This window comes from Gavialis gangeticus, unplaced genomic scaffold (assembly GCF_001723915.1).
Source record: "Gavialis gangeticus isolate Ggan-Ray unplaced genomic scaffold, GavGan_comp1, whole genome shotgun sequence".
NCBI lineage: Eukaryota > Metazoa > Chordata > Crocodylia > Gavialidae > Gavialis > Gavialis gangeticus.
In genome coordinates, this window is record NW_017729022.1 from 30,558,654 (window position 1) to 30,564,476 (window position 5,823).

Genomic DNA, 5,823 nt, shown 5'->3' on the forward strand with positions numbered 1-5,823 from the left:
CCAGTCCTCCGGCACCTCTCCAGAGCACCACGAGTGTTCATAAAGCCATGCCAGAGGACTTGCAATGACCCCACATTTAGTACCTTCAATGTGAAGTACCTTTTTTAGTGACACCTAATGAGCAGTAGACTGTTTTAATAAGATTGTTGTTTTTTTTATGTGATGTTTTAATGCACAGTAAAATTGTCAACTGTGCATTAAAGCACATGTGTAGATGTGTCCTATGTTTCCTTGTTCCTGGGTCTGGGACTGACTAGAAAAGAAATGTATGGGCAGTAATAGTTTCTCAATGCCAGTCCTGAGATCAGTACAGAGTCTGGTTATATATCTTAACAGAATGAGAGATCATGAAATTAACACATATCTTAAACTGGGAGACCAGTTCTTGAATAATACATGGAATTTTAAGAAATTTATTCTTTTTCTCCTTTTTTTATTGATATTGTAATAAAATGTGATCTTCTCTTTTCACATACTGCTGCATCAGAAGAAATTCTCTCTCTAACAGCTGAACTACTTTTTCTCTTACCCACAGTACTTGTCAATCTTTCTTTTTTCCTAAACTGTCTCTGCCTGTTTTTTTATATCTACCAACTGGGAACAACCATATAATCTTCACAGAACAGCAATAAAGGAAACTTTAAAAACTCCCTTTTTCTAACCTGTCCTTTTCTATGCACATTCTTTTGGGTCCACAACAGGGGCTCTACAATCGCTAGATAACAAGAGCTGACACTAGTGCTGAGGGTTTTGTAATACACATCTTATTTTTTAATGAGGAAATATAGAGATGGAATATTAAATGATGTTGTTAAGGCTCGGTATTCCATGCTTATCTCTGAGAACATGATTAATTCAAAGTGTAGTATTTATGGTAAATTATATTAATGACTTCAGGTTATTATTCAAGGGCCACAAAATCCTGTTCCCTCAGTATGCTGGTCATTATTTTACTCTTTGCATGTTGACAAAGGCTAAGAATAAACATTCGGGAAGATTAGGGGGAGTTTCGATCAAGTTAAAAACAGCCACATGATCACAGGTAAGACAGGATGGGGAGGGACTCAGGTGGACCACAGGGGGGTCAGAGGGCAGGTGGAGTCCTCAGGATGATTGGGGGAGCTAGCAGGATCCAAAGGATTGGGGGGCAGACAGCATCTGTGGCAAGGATCAGAGGGGCTAGCAGAGTCTGTGGGAGGAATCAAGGGGAAGAAAGGATCTGCTGGAGTGATCAGGGGGATTGGGGGTGTAGGCTGTGACCACAGGGAGTTGCTGGAATCCAGGAAGAGTTTTGCAGGATCAAGGGGTCTCCTGGGATCTCAGCAACAGATGAGTTTGGACTGGCTGGTCCATGGGGTGGGGGCAGGGAGAAGAGTGAGGGGTTGGGGACTAGAAATAATCCAGTGCCAGGGGGGTGGGTTGGAAAAGAGCAGCCCTGGGAACTAGGGTTAGCAGCTGAGTTTTCCCAGCCCTAGGGCTCTGCTGGGAACTGTACAGATGCTCAGGAAAGTTAGATTGGCTTAAAAATGGTCAACCCAATCTAAGAAAAACTAATTTAGAGTAGGGTTAACTTAGATTGGGTCAGCCATTTTTAGACCAGTCTGACTTTCCTGGAACTTCTGTACAGTTTGCACTTAGATCAACTTAATGAGGGATCTAAGTGTAAAGTCAAAGGTGTAATGGGTGACCTACGTTAGATCAGCTGGCCTTTTTTAACACAATATAACCTCCCCCCAGGCCCTCTGAACATCTGTACTTAGCCATGGAATCTCCATCCCAGTATCTCTCAGTAGTTTTTGGAAACTTAGAGGTATTCACTATATAGGAACCGACATTGGATGGCACCATTCGAATCACATTTATTAAGCATGTTTTTAATTGACTGTTTGCCATACACTTGTTTCAATAAGAGGTTTAACTCAAGGTTGAGATATAAATATCCACAGTTGGCAGAATCTGGAACTCTTTCCAGGTTTCAGTATCCCCCTCTCTCCTTCCCTCCCCAGTGCAAAATTTGGCTTCATAATATAAGCTCTAATTTTAAACTGTCTAAATATCTAGTCCTTACAATTTTATAATTTTGAACAAAAACAGTTTTCAAAGAGAAACAAACAGAAATATTTTTCACCATCCCCTGTCAGCCTGAAACAGCAGTTCTAAAGAAGTATGAACTGCTGCATTTTGTCTCAATATGATATTAACTCTTAAGTGTTATGATGACAATTTGAATGGCAATACTTGGATAAAGATTGGCCCACAAGACCACTCATTTTAGTAGGGAGAGAAGACTACTCATTTGGAAGGGAAGTGATGTGTGTTCTTTATGTACTCATAGTCTTATTATATTTATATTTCAGTTTACAAGTATCTTGATAATGAATCAGAAGCTAATAATACTTGTTTGCTTTAATTTTCTTTCATTTGTTTAGTCTAAACATTCAACAATGTGTATCAAGTTGTTCTATACCCTGAATATAATTTTTCTATAAAGGTAAACTTTTTTGACAGTTTGAGATGAAGAAGTCTTTTAATGATAGCATTAGGCTCTCTTCTCTATTTTATATACTCTATAGAACATTATTGTGTGGGCATATGGGATATACAATGGACTAAGAGAATTTTATATAGCATTTGGAATACATCGCGTACTACCAGTCACAGAAGACCAGATCAATGAATGGGACTCTCTCAAAATAGTTTCACTCTTTTTCTATCACTCATTTTTTTAATCCATCATCTGCTAGTTAACTGTGTGACCCACTTCCAAGTTTTCTGACCAAATATTAATCATATATCTAATATGATTAGCCTCTGGGCTATAGAAAGCCATTTTGGAAAAATGATAATTTCATGGTATTTCCTTATTTTACTATTCACTTCAATCCTCCACATATCAGAAAGCCTGAAAATGGACTCCAAAAATGCCATCCTCTGAAGCAGCTCTAGAAACCATAGTTCAGATGTCTGTCATATTGTTGTGCTATTGAAATACTTCATACATTTGGCTCACATGATAACATTTTCTGTTAATCATATTGATGTTACCCCCTATCTAATATATGCACCTATGCCACAATCTTCACTGTAATTTCTGATCACTTAATAAGGAGACTGCTTAAGAAGGGTTTGTTCAACTACAATCCAGTCTCTTGTAAAGATCTGTTAAAGAACAGAGTGATCTAACCATGATTCTACCTTCAAGACATCGAGTTTATCTGAAAAGTTGGGCATAAGGAATAGATAGAGTTGTTTCTTGTCTGCTGTTGATGCTCTCTGCTCTCAGGGACTCAAGAGGTCAATACAAGCAATGTTTTTCTTTGTATGCCATTAATCATATTAAAACAATCTTATTGCTCCAGCTGATAGCTCATAACATGTAGGTCTTTGACTGTCAATGTGTCTTCTGTTGGCACTACACAGATTTGCATCTGATTTTCACACTTATCTGCTGTTAGGTACAGCCCTGTTCATCTCATAGAGCCAGCTAAAGCGGTATCAGCACCTCAGACAAACACTGGAGAAGAACCACCATATTAATGAGTTTCCTCTCCCTGTCAACTCTTGCGGAAGGTCTTTTCTCGTATTACTACTAGTGGCATTTATTTTGGGGTGCCTCAGTAAACCGTATGTGCCATGCTGCATTCTACATGATTAAAAACTTCATTACACACACAGATATTGGCCTACAGACACAGTAGATAGCTTGTTCTTTAAGCAACTCTCATTTCGAACTACTTTTTAGTGAACATGGAAATATATGGCAAGAAAAGTTACCTGTGTACCTTTTCTGCTTTTTAAAGAACATCTATATTGGAGATCACCTGAAGGTGAGCTTATAATTAAAAATATTTGTGCAAATCCTTTTGAGAGTTTCAAGCTGAGCATTTGTTTTACAAGTACTATTCATGTGGGTAAAAATGCTAGCATTTAGTTATCAGTTACATGAGGTGTGTAATCTGTTAGCTAGAGAGCTGATACAATCGATATCACCCAGATTTAATGAACATGTGCAAATGACTCCAGAAGGCAAAACTAGGGATTATAGCTGTCTGTGCTGACTCTCTGCAAAGTTCAAGACAACTGTTTAGTTCCAACTCACTTGTTTTAGCACCATGCACACCTGACCCTAGCAGTTAGACATCCTAGACAGCTTAGGAAGGTCCTGAGCACATGCCCCACAATTACTCTCTGGTTCTCCCAAAACAGGCAGCTAGGCCACGTTCAGACGAGTGTGGATGTGCAGTATATGGCACCATGGATGTGCGGTATGTGGCACCACACATCACATATGCAGTTGTTTCCTATGCTGCTACCTTAGTGTGGGGTGTTTTTTTGACCCTGGGAGATCTCTCAAGAAGGTGGGGTGGCAGGATGTGCTGCCCAAAACCATAGCCTGTATAGGTAGAGCCATGCTCTGGCTGCTGTCCAGAATTTTTACCACGGTTGCAGCCCTGGGAGGCCCCCAGAACCCCAGGTAAGCAACTGTGCTGGCCCCAGCCTCCCTTACCCCTCCCAGGGTAATCTGCCACATGCCAAATCGTGCATGGTACAGGTGTTCCCCAGGGAAAAAAGCAATGGCACAAGGTGTGCCGCTGCTACTTGTGCCCGGGGAAACAAATGTCTGTGCTCGCCTGAACGCACCCCTAGTGAACAATGCTTTGACATGCTCTCAGAATCCTCTGCACTGTTTATGATGTTTAATTGCTGAGAGTAAGAGGAGTTTCTTTCTCAAAAGAGGTCTCTTGCCCAGCATTAAGGTAGTTTTGGCATGGCCTGTTTCTAAAAAGTCACCTCATAGTGGGTCAGTGTTGATTTACATATGGCAGGAGTCAAAGGGCTTGCATTTTCTTTCACTAATCCTTAATGGTAGATTGAAATGTATTGGTTGCCTCTCAGCTGTCCTATATCAGGTAGAGCATTCGATAGTTGAACTATCTTTCACCCAACCTCATATTGTAACAATGATGGCAATAGTAGGACTGCAGCACAATAGACTCTGGTCCAGTGAAGGAGTAACATCAATTTCAATAGTTTTGCACAAGTTGCTAGGGGTGAATGTGATTCTTGGAGAACCAGGTATTTTTAGGGTCTATATTTTATAATTTTTTCTTCTTCACATTCCCTGGATACATCACCTGATTCTTCACTGCCTTGAAGGCTGCCATTTACATTTGATTTGGTAGCTGTCACAGATTGGGGTTCTCTCACTCAGCCATAGGCACCCCTTGCAAATGACAGCTTGCATTTCTCTCAGGGCAAAATCTCATGATTCAATCCACCAAGTCTAAAGACTGTTCTTCACACTACAGAGTCCCTGCTTACCAAGTGTTTATGTAGGGTAGAAGGCCCTCATGGTTGCAGTGCCAGGAAGATATGGATTCAGGAGCTATAATCAGTAGGTAATTGTGGCGACTCAGCACAGAATCTTTAAAATAGCTTATACTTTATAGGGATGTGTGAACGTTCAACGAGTGTTTCATTTCGAAGCTGTTTCAATGTGTTTCGAGATCAAAACAGCAAAATCAAAATGAAATGACAGGCTTTGAAACAGCTTCAAAATGAAATGAAGGCACTCAAAACATTTGGAAAGTTTTGAAACATTTTGAGTTTTGAAGCCGACCTTGCTTGCAGCTAAACAGAAACTAATATACAAATGATATTGACATCTAGCTACCAGTTCAATTACCCAGCTCTCTGATCATTCCTCCAGCTCTTCCCAGGGGGTGCGGGCCCCTGGTTTGCACACAGGATTTCATCAGGCTGCTGCTGCAGGATGGGGCCAGTAGCAGCCTGCTGAAACCCGATGTGCATACCTGGGGGGCT